Consider the following 12,126-nt stretch of genomic DNA (forward strand, 5'->3'; position numbering starts at 1 on the left):
TCCGGTGTATGTGGCTGGCGTCCCAGCCGCTGAGCTATAGGCACAGAGCCTCAATCCACAATCCTTTCCAAAGCACTGTCACAGGCCAAAAAAGCACACATAACCAGAAGTACAAATATGTTAAACCCAAAAATCATTAACAAATACAAGTTAAAATGTTTTCAAATGTTAGGCCTAATCCTAAATATCAACAAAAATAAAAAAAAGAAAAACTGCTATACAGGTAAGAAAATATGAACACATTCATAACACATACTATTGTATTCAACAGAGATCTCTATTCTATAACACCACCAGCAAATTAACATTAGTGTAGATTATAGGCCTCCATATGCAGAATTACTATTTACTAGATTATATCCATCCCCTTAAAGTCATGGTTCTCAAACTTTAGTATTCATCTCCTTTTACGGGGCTTGTTAAAACACACTGTTGGACCCTACATCCAGAGTCCCTAATTGGGTAGGTCTACAGTGGGCCCTGAGGACCAAGTTCACAGGTGATGGGGAGGCTGATGGTCTGCACAAAATACTTTGGGAATCAGGATTTTAAAGTAACAGTTCTTAAGTTAGTGGTGGGGGAGTAATGAGATGATAGTAAAGAGCCCCTTTGAAAATTTGATGAAAACTATGTACTTATATACACACAATTTACAGCGTTTACAGAAACTCAAAAGCTCATCCACACTTTCAAATCATTCTAGGTTAAGAACATCATTAAAGATATAACATATCCCTGTTTTTCAAATATACTGTAGAACTTTTACTTAAAGGTTATTTCACATATTCATCTTGATGTTTTTACATAAAGACTTTTAAAAACTTACCTGAAAATGATCTGAAAATAAAACAGATAAATTTAAATCTACAAAATAGACAAAATCTACCTCTAGATTTAATTAACCAGAAAAAGACGGATGGCGCCTGTGGCTCAGTGTGTAGGGCACCAGCCCCATATACGGAGGGTAGTGGGTTCAACCCAGCCCCAGCCAAACAGCAACAAAAAATAGCTGGGCGTTGTGGTGGGTGCCCGTAGTCCCAAGCTACTTGGGAAGCTGAGACAAGAGAATCGCCTAAACCCAAGAGCTGGAGGTTGCTATGAGCTATGACGACACAGCACTCTACCGAGGACAAGGAAGTGAGACTCTGTCTCTTTAAAAAAGAGAGAAAAGAAAAAAACACACTAAGGAATAACATTGACTACTACATGAACAACACACATGTATTCCCCTCAAAAAAAAAAAAAAAAAATCTAGATTAAAGCTGACATCAAATTAGTTTCTATGAAGAGTCATTTCAAAAAAAAAAAAAGAAAGAAAAGAAACACTCTCCACTCAAACCTACACGTGAAGTCCACTATTTCTGGACAAAGGTTGAGAAACTCATTCTCTGAAAGCTCCCTGAACCACTGAAAAAATACAGAAACACAAGCACTTTTATATAAGTTGTAACACTCAGATCATTTATCCTACAGGGCAGATTATTGAGGATTTTTATTTCAAAAGGTTATTAGGTCTCTGTATCCTAAAAAGCATCTATCATAGTGACTGAAATATGATAGACACTATAATAAAATCTGTAAAAAATGATGAAAAGCCTTACTGTTTCAATGTTTTTAGTTCATAAACCTTTCTATATATTTGGAAAAATCCCAAGAAATGTTTCTTTTTTTTTTTTTTTTTTGAGACAGTCTCACTTGATGTTTTATTTTTAATAAAGTATTCTTTTATGAAAACAAGTTTTATTATTTCAGATTAATGTGAGGGTACAAACAACTGTTGTTACAATGCTTGCATTTGTTAGGTAGAGACCCTCTTTCGTTGTGTCCCACACCCAAAAGGTATGCCATACACCCCTACATTGTTCCCACTAAGTGGGTGCACACCAATTCCCTTCCCTCTTTCTCCTTCCCCCAACTTGAACTGAGTTTTTCTCTTATGTGAGCATGTGGAGATCATCTACTGGCTTCATATCAGTATTGAGTACACTGGATACTTGGTTTTCCATTCTTGTGATACTTCATGAAGAAAATGTGTTTCAACTCCATCCAGGGTAATATAAAAGAAAAATACAGAACGCTTCACGAATTTGCATGTCATCCTTGTGCAGGGGCCATACTAATCTTCGCTGTACTGTTCCAATTTTAGTATATGTGCTGCCAAGGTGAGCACAAGTTATTTTAAGTTACGTAACATTGATATAATTAAAAAACAGAGTTAAAGCTCAGCACCTGTAACTCAGTGAGTAGGGCACTGGCCACATACACTGAGGCTGGCGAACCCAGCCTGAGCCAGCTAAGCAACAATGACAACTGCAACAAAATAATTGCTGGACGTTGTGGTGGGCGCCTGTAGTCCCAGCTACTTGGGACACTTAGGCAAAAGACCACTTAAGCCCAAGAGTTGGAGGTGGCTGTGAGCTGTGACAGCACAGCACTCTACCAAGGGTGACAGAGTGAAACTCTGTCTCAAAAAAAAAAAAAAAAAAAAAAAAGTCATTCAACGTTTTCGTCTTAGTATAAAAGTATACATTTTATTTCATAAAATTCTGAGGGTAGACAGCAACATCATTCCTTATTATTTTCTATTAAGAATGATTTAAAATAGTTTTCCCTTTAAGAAATTAGTAACAGATTTTTTTTCAGATTGTATTTTCTAAAAATGGCCACAGCAATATTTCAATTCCTCCATACTTCCACCATTCTTCCATGTTTCCAAGCCCTGTCACTCCCCCATGAAAAGGGGAAGTATATTTCCCCTCTCCTTGAAACCATGCAAATCTTTATAACTGGTCTGATAAACTGAACGTGGTAGAAATGATGCTGCATGATTTCCAAGATTAGAACATTAAAAAACAAAACAGAAACAAACAATTTATGCCTGGCTTGCTCTCTCTGGGTACTCACACTGGGAACTGACCCAGGCCACATAGAGAAGCCACTTGTAGGTATTTCAGCTCAGAATCCCAATTAAGGTTCCATCCAGCTCAACTGCCAGAAATATTAGTGAATAAATCTTCAGGTAATAATAGACTCCAGCCTTTGAACTACCCCAACTGACAATGAGCAGAGAAGAGACAAACTGATCTGCCAAGCTCTACACCTAAGTTAGGAGATAGTTTGTTGAACATCAACAGATAATTAGAACACTATTATCTGGTGCTTACCAACCAACAAACCCAGATAACACCAGTCAATCAGGAACACCCAAAGATGTGGCTTTTCTAATACGAAACAAGGAAAATTCATGATTTTTTGGCTTTAAAAGACCTACCCTATTTCTCGAGCCTTGACAGCTTGCTTAGATTTTGTGCTAGATCAGGTTCCCTGCATGGCAATAAAGTTTTTTCACTTAGGTACACAAACTTTGCTCTTTCTCAGTCTTCATACTTTAACAATTTTAGAGATCCCACAAAGATCATATGATTGAGTTGCCAAGTAAAGCAACAGATCACCAAAACTTGAGAATGTATTGAACCCGGATTTGGACAACTTTGGGGTACCTTCTGATGGCAATTCAGCTGACTTCATCTCTGAGTTTGTTTTGCTTCACAAGTTTCTGTTTATTCTGGCTCACAGCCATTTGATTTCTTATGGGTAGACATGGAGAGGAAATGTGGTCTCTTCCTTGAGGGACGCAAAAAGAGCAGATCTATTCTATGTACGTCTGTTAGTCCACCTATGTCTTGTCTAAGAGATAATTCAGAAAACTAAAAGTTTGGATCACGTTCAAGGCCTGCAGAATCTATCTCAACTGCCTAGGTACTCAACGTGTACATTTGTCTAACAAATCGTAAAGGAAATCTCCAACTGCCTAGGTACTCAACGTGTACATTTGTCTAACAAATCGTAAAGGAAATCTCCAACTGCCTAGGTACTCAACGTGTACATTTGTCTAACAAATCGTAAAGGAAATCTCCTTTTTAATACTTGTTATAGATCTGACAAGTCAAAGAATCAAGTCCTGCCAGGATCCGTGAGTCTTATATGTTCTTCATTATAGCCCAAATTCATATACTTGTCCAATACTACAGCATAATTATACCAAGGATAGTTTATAATTGCAGTAGCCACTTTGGGGAACATGCAATTTCAACAAGAGTTTATACCCTCACACTGCCCTAGAATCATAGGAGGTAAAATCCCCAAAGCAATTGTCTACCTTCTTAAACTGGTACACTAAGACACCTAATGCCTCAATAACTCAGAATTAACTTCCCTGGCAAAAGCTAAAAAGGAAGATCTTTCTCTGTCCCTGACTTCCCACCTTGAAGCTCAGTCTTTATCCCATACCTTCCATAGAATCCTGATCTTCTGACCCTTCAAATGAAGACCTCACAATGCTCTCATAATTTCTTTATCATCCTGGGGTTCCGTAATATCTTCCTGCCTTAGATATCCCCTCTCTTTTTGCTAAGCACCTGCGCAGTCTTGGGCATACAATCCCACAAGTTTCCCCATTAAGGATTTGCCCTGACACTTACAAGAAAGTCACTTTGTTGTTTTTAAACTCTGTTCCCAGGAAGAATCCCCAAGCCCACTGAGAAGCAAAGGTTTTCTGAGAAGTTTAGAATCTTTTAAACACCTATCTATACTCCTAGGCCCGCCAGAACATCTCAAACTTACTAATCAGAATAAAGTTTATTGTGTGTTTCAGGCCACCCCAGAAGGCTTTCTTACCAAATGAGGTGGACCAAAATTGCAAGAAAAATCATTCATTATCAGAAGATCTTAGAAACTTTGGGGCAATATTTCTGTATAGACCTAATGGCAGACCTGGCCTTTAAGGCCTCTTTAATGAATTAAAAACACAAATAGCCAGATTAGTGAGAAGAATGTCAGTGGATTGGCAAATAGATTATTTAGATGAATTACAACAGAATATTTTCAAGTAACTCTAAACAAATTTTTAAAAACACATCCCCTCACCTTACTCAAAGTCTAACATTCCCTCCCACAGCTGATAGGGGAAAAAAATGTCCTAGGGGAATGCTGAATTCATATAGTTCAGGCACCAGAAAAGTGACGATCCCTTTAAAACTGAAAAGGAGTCCAAGAAGCCAAGTTAGAGACACAGTAATGACATACTTGCTGAACATCAATAGCACCTTACTATATTTTCTCTTATTAGACAAAATGAAGTTAATTTTCTATTGAAGGACAGGCATACAAATTCCTAATGGATACAGGGCCTCCTATTTCCACTTCAAATTCCTTCCCACTCTTCCTCACAGTATCAACAGAACAACAGCCAAATACTTATAATCTTCCCAGTCTCACAATTTTCACCAATTTCAATCAGACCATCAGAAAAGGAAGACATCTTCCTACAGTGTGATTCTGCTCTAGCTATTAATAATTTACTAAGTTGCCCGGTGTGGTGGCTCATGCCTGTAATCCCAGCACATAGGAGGCTGAGGTGATTTGAGACCAACCTGAGCCAGCGTGAGACCTCGTCTCTAAAAATAGCTAGGTGTTGTGGCAGACACCTGTAGTCCCAGCTACTCTGGAGTCTGAGGCAAGAGAATCACTTAAACCCAGGAGTTTGAGGTTGCTGTGAGCTATGACACCACGGCACTGTACCAAGGGTGACAAAGTGAGACTCTGTCTCAAAAAAAAAAAAAAAAAAAAAAAAAAATTACTAAATTCAGGCTTGTTCTGTAAATACCATTGTCAAATTAAATGCTCTATAAATGGCATACATTTAGAGATCCCAGAGAAAAAAGTATGCACAAAACCAAATTACAGCAGCCCTAAGCACCATTGCTTTCCTCCGTATACTGGCCTCTCCTAACCCACGGTTAGATCAGATACCTGTACTCTTAGCAGGGTCTGCCAGATTCTTCAGCTAAAGATTCAACTGACAAGCACAATACATGGTGCTGATCCAACTCTAGAAGTTCACATTGATCCTTATAAAACCCCACCTCAGTTACACGAACATCCACTTAAATCAAAAAAGATTATGAAGGATAAACCTCTCTATTGAGTTTTGTGTGGCGGGGGGTGGGGGAGTTGAGAAAGAGACTGGCTCTATCACCCAGGCTGGAGGGCTGTGATCACTATAGCCTTGAACTCCTGGCCTCAAGCCATCCTCCTGAGTAGCTGGACTACAGGTAGGTACCACCATGCCCTCTGTTGGGGCTTTATTAGAACAAAGACTTATTAGTCCTTGGTAATATTCCTGTATTATTCCTTCAGAAACTTAATGGAAAAGGCTACTAATTTGTTCAAGCTCTCAGGGCAATCAATAGAAGTAATCCTTAGACTCCCAGCACCTCTTAAGCTAACACCAGGCTATCCTCCATTCCATAACTAAGAATCTAACAGCACTGTTCATGCCAGAAGCCCATTGCTTAACTTGCTAGGACAGACCCTTCCTGTTTGCATGTGTGGCACCTTCACCAACATAATGCTTACCTGTCCCCTCACTGGATGTGTCCCACATGCTATGTAATTCTTGTTACTTTTTTCTAAGCAACCTTCAATATCTGTCAGCTATCTTTCTTCTTATGAAACCCATTTATTGTCCACTTTGTATATCGCTCTTTAACTCTGCTCAAAACTTAAATCTTGCAACCTTACCCCCACACCAGAAAATGGGCAACTACGTGGTTGTTCAGCAACTCAGGCCAGGAGAATCAATCACATTAATAAACATGTAAACTAGTGTTCCAGAACCAAAGAAAACCTATTCAGAAACGACCTATGCTAAGAGCCTAAAATAGTCACCAAGGAAGACTACCTTGAGAGAAGAATTTTGACCTGGAGTCTGTAAAAAACAAATTTAGTAACCTGACTGCAAGAAAAATACTTCTTTTTTTTTTTTTTTTTTTTGTAGACAGAAAAATACTTCTTACTCTGAGATCTTGCTTGCTGATAGAGAAAGAAAAGGCTTAGGCCTAAGAGAAGATGTAGGAAAAACTCGTAAAGACAATAACCCTAGCAGGGTGTGGTGGATCACACCTGTAACCCTTGCACTTTGTGGGGCTGAGGCAGGTGGACTGCTTCAGCTCAAGAGTTTGAGTAAAAGTGAGACCCCATCTCTACTAAAAACATAAAAGTTAGCTGGGCATTGTGGCAGGTGCCTATAGTCCCAGCTTCTTGAGAGACTGAGTCAAGAGGATCACCTGAGCCCAAGAATTTGAGGTTGCTGTGAGCTATGACGCCATGATATTCTAGTCCTAGTGACAGGGTCAGCTCTGTCTCAATAAAAGGAAAAAAAGACAATAACCCTAAATGTTAGGTTTAGAAGACTGACCTGGGAATCAGAAAAGGAAATAACAAGTACCTGGAAGAAGATATTTAATATTTTAAACAAGTATCAAGCTAAGAGACATGAAATTACTTGTATTTCAGTTATATGTAGTTTGAGCTCAGAAATTCTCTCACAACATTAAGATTAACAAACAGTAAACCTGCCCTCAGTGAACAGTGTAGTTTTACCAGAGCACAATGAATGATAGACTGGTCACTTCATGTGACCAGAGAGAAAAAAACATCTACCTATGTCCCTAGCTGGTGAACTATATAATGTTAATACAGATTAAATGATTAGAAAAATCCTAGGTTTGGGTTTGTTTTTTATAAAAGGCTTCCTAAGTCTTCATGCCTACAGCCGATTGGAAATTACTAAAAAGATACAATCCTACTCAAATTAAATGCCACAAAAGAAAAGGACCCCGTTACTCTGCAAGTGTGCAGAAAACTAATCTGCCAAACACAAGAAATTAGTTTGTGCCACCATACCCAAACTGGTGCAACAGATCAGGCGTAAGCAGTAAGGCAGAAGAACTGTTAATACCGTCAAACCTAAAAATTTATATTTGAAGGCTCTAGAACAACTATGGGTGGAAAGAAAATAAATGATAGTCACCCAGAGTTGAAACAAATTTAGTACAAATAAGTTTTTCAAGCTGTCCTTAGAAAATTAAAAGAACTACCCAGAGTTTGCCTCTCATTAGCTGAACTGATAAGGATAAGAACAAGTTGCTTTTCAAGTTCTTTGAAAGTTCCAGCTAAGGGCTTTCCTTTGTGTGATTGGGGAGAACTTAAAACACATCCCTGGAGGCCCCACTTTCACCAGCACTGAACTATTAAGAGTCAGAGTGTCCCTGAAAAAGCAACTGTTAGTCAAATAAAGTAGTGAGGTCAAAAAAGGTAAGACAGAAAAAAAGGCTCTGTTAGTTTTATCAATTAGCGCACCAGTATCCTCACCAATACTAGCTTTGTAAGAGTACTGGGCAAAGACTGAATTTGTGCATAAATGAAAGATGACAACACAGATAGAAATGAAAGTAGACTATTCTTTTGTAAAAGTCAGACCTGAAAAGAAATGGAGAAGTTAAAGGAAATGGGCTAAGAAAGGACTTTTTAAGATGAGAGATACTTGTGGATATTTAAATTCTGAAAGAAGACAAAAAGGCTTGGCGCCTATAGTTCAGCAGTTAGAGTGCCGGCCACATGCACCAGGGTTGGTGGGTTCAAACCCAACCTGGGCCTGCCAAACAACAATAACAACTACAAAAAAAAAGCCAGGCATTGTAGCAGGCACCTGTAATCCCAGCTACTTGGAAGGCTGAGGCAAGAGAATCACTTAAGCCCAAGAGTTTGAGGTTGCTGTGAGCTCTGACACCATAGCACTCGGAGGGCAACAAAGTGAGACTCTGTCTCCAAAAAAAAAAAAAAGACAAAAAGAGTACTTGATAAGACAAAGTTCAGTGCCCAGAGAGGGGAATTAACTAACTTTTGACAGTTGAAGAACACATCTTGACTGGTCTTTGAAAACCAGCCCAGCTCCTAAAATATACTATTTTCAAACACAAAATACACTTAATCATCCCCTCTCAAACAAAAACCAAAAAAACTTGACAAGACCCTAAATTCTACTTCTGTCCTTCACTTTCACACTCTCTTTATTGGATGTAAATAGTATTTGCAGAATAACTAACCAACAGTCATACTGCTTTCCAGGCACTGGGCTAAACACTTTATATGGATTAGCTCATAATTTAATGAGAATTTACTCTGGATTAATAATATTATTGCCACTCTACATAAGGAAATTACAGATTAGACCAGTGATTTTCAACCACTATTGATACATTAATTACAGATTTCTCCATTAGCTGAGATGTCTGAAGCTATACTGGCTAAAGTGTCCTTTATAATCCACACCACATGGTTAATATTATAACTAATTGGGCAGTGTCTGTAGCTCGGTAGGTAGGCGTCAGCCCCATATACCGAGGGTGGCGGTTTCAAACCCAGCCCCGGCCAAATTGCAACAAAAAAATAGCCGGGTGTTGCGGTGGGTGCCTGTAGTCCCAGCTACTCGGGAGGCTGAGGCAAGAGAATCTTCTGAGCCCAGGAGTTGGAGGTTGTTGTGAGCTGTGTGACACCACGGCACTCTACCAAGGGCAATAAAGTGAAACTGTCTCAACAACAACAAAAAAATTATAACTGATCATACCCCAACATACTCCTAACATCAACCCTCCTAGGGACTGTACACTGATTAAACCAAGTGCATCTCCAACAGCTGTGCGAAAGAGACATTGGCAGAGGAGAGCACATTCTTTTTTTTTTTTTTTTTTTTTTTTTGTAGAGACAGAATCTCACTTCATTGCTCTTGGTAGAGTGCTGTGGCGTCACATAGCTCACAGCAACCTCCAAGTCCTGGGCTCAGGCGATTCTCTTGCCTCAGCCTCCCAAGTAGCTGGGACTACAGATGCCTGCCACAAAGCCCAGCTATTTTTTTGTTGCAGTTTTGGCAGGGGCTGGGTTTGAACCCACCCTTGGTATATGGGGACAGCTCCCTACCCACTGAGCCACAGGCACCGCCCGAGAGCACATTCTTAATTCAAAAGACACACTCAGCTTGTCTGACCTAAAACCTGGTCCTATAGGAAGTTAGAAATGCTTCATACACTTTTTTTTTTTTTGAGATAGAGCCTCAAGCTGTCCCACTGGGTAGAGTGCCATGGCATCACAGCTACCTCCAACTCTTGGGCTTAAGCTATTCTCTTGCCTCAGCCTCCCAAGTAGCTGGGACTATAGGCGCCCGCTACAATGCCCAGCCATTTTTTTTTGTTGTTGTTGTTGTTGTAGTTGTCATTGTTGTTTGGCAGGCCCGGCCTGGATCTGAACCCGCCAGCTCTGGTGTATGTGACTAGCACCTTAACCACTTGAGCTACAGGCACTCAGCCATATACCCTTTTTTTAAGCCCAGGAAAAATGACATAAAAAGTAACCACTGAGGGGGGAAAAAAGAAAAAGAAACAAAAACTGTTCCCTAAACAATCTAAGATGACAGTGTAATACAGAGCCCAGAGATAGAAGTAAAACACATCTGGGGTTCAGATTCACACTTACTTAACTTTGAGTTCTTGGACAAATTACTTTTGTCTCTGAGATCAGTGTTTTCTGATGATATTATAATAATGCAGGTCTTTGTACTCACCTACTTCATAGCATTACTTTAAGTGAAATTATTTAAATAAATTTCTTAAAACTTGGCAAATAGGGATACCTCCTTACCATTTATTTACCATGCAACATATCTATTCACTATGTTGCTAGTTTAAATTCTAGGATTCAATGACCTCCATTGGTTTGTTGTTCACATGATATGAATAACTTCAGTAAAGAACTCCAATTAATTAATTAGAGGCAAGAATATTAGTAAAATTCTGGCTTCAATAATATGCTTACAACACCAAACAACTATCGACACTAAACTTTATTTTGAGGTAACTTAAGAAACACAAGCAACTACCCAAGAAATTTGCCAAAAGAAGACTGTGAAGAGTTTTATACTCTCCATACAAGGCTACCGTAAAAACATAAAATGCAAATAAACACTGAGGCTAACAAAAAACTGTGCTCCCAAAACACAAGCACAATTGGGGAAAAATCTGTTTGGAGATGCAAAAAAGCTAAGAACAGAAAGACAAGGGAAAAGGGAGAGGAAGATAGGAGAAAAAAAATTATAAAGAGGCCTGGGCGCAGTGGTTCAAACCTGTAATCCTAGCACTTCGGGAGGACATGGCAGGTGGATCATCTCAGCTTAAGAGTTAGAAACCAGCCTTAAGAAGAGTGAGACCCTGTCTCTCAAAATAGCCAGATGTTGTGGCTGGCACCTATAGTCCCAGCTACATGGGAAGCGGAAGCAAGAGGGTCGCTTAAGCCTAAGAGTTTGAGGTTGCTATGAGCTTTGATGCCACTGTACTCTATCCAGGGTGACAAGAGTGAGACTGTCTCAAAGGAAAAAAAAAAATTAGGAAGAAGAGGAAAGGGGCAACAATAATTGATCAAACTCAGAAAATTAGGAAGAGGAGGAAAGGGGCAACAATAATTAATCAAACTCAGAAAAGACACTGAAAACCACTCTACAAATGAAAAATATATTACAACATATCCATGGAGAAGAGAATCAAATGAAATCTAGTAAGAGTCACTGAAGAAAAACAGGAAGACAACGAAGAGAATGAAAATAAGAAAAAGTAGAAAGCATTAAAGGAAAAAGCGGTTAAAATCAAAGAAAGGCATAGAAGGCCAATATACATATAATGGGGAATCTCTGAAAAAGAAAAATAAAGAACTAATATTTATAACTACAATCCAAGAAAACTTTCTGGGGAAAAAAAAAGAGGTTCTTTGTGTACCTGGGAAAAGAGACTCAAAACAATAAACAGAGACATATGCTAGCAAAACTAAACTTTTTTTTTTTTGTAGAGACAGTTTCATTTTATGGCCCTTGGTAGAGTGCCATGGCATCATACAGCTCACAGCAACCTCCAACTCCTGGGCTTAAGCAATTCTCTTGCCTCAGCCTCCTGAGTAGCTGGGACTACAGGCGCCCGCCACAACGCCCAACTATTTTTTGGTTGCAGTTCAGCCGGGGCCGGGTTTGAACCCGCCACCCTCGGTATATGGGGTCGGCGCCTTACCAACTGAGCCACAGGCACCGCCCTCGCAAAACTAAACTTTAAAGACAATCAGCACCACGAGTACCTCCAGGCAAGAAGATCAAACTACTCATAAGAAAAGAGGTTGGTATCAAACTTCAAGAATACCACAAAAAACAAGGCAACCATTAAGAAGTGTTTTCAAGAAAGTCAAAGAAAG

General features: G+C 39.3%; 1 protein-coding gene and 1 non-coding gene across 4 annotated transcripts in view; both read right to left on the reverse strand.

The window, feature by feature from the left end:
• Positions 1-12,126, reverse strand: part of SMURF2 (SMAD specific E3 ubiquitin protein ligase 2) — a 131,075-nt gene that overhangs the window by 82,034 nt on the left and 36,915 nt on the right. The window lies entirely within an intron of this gene.
• LOC128571342 (U6 spliceosomal RNA) lies at positions 2,064-2,170 on the reverse strand. Its single transcript, XR_008375772.1, has one exon. It is a non-coding gene; the product is annotated as a U6 spliceosomal RNA (small nuclear RNA).

Source organism: Nycticebus coucang, chromosome 18 (assembly GCF_027406575.1).
Source record: "Nycticebus coucang isolate mNycCou1 chromosome 18, mNycCou1.pri, whole genome shotgun sequence".
Classification (NCBI taxonomy): domain Eukaryota; kingdom Metazoa; phylum Chordata; class Mammalia; order Primates; family Lorisidae; genus Nycticebus; species Nycticebus coucang.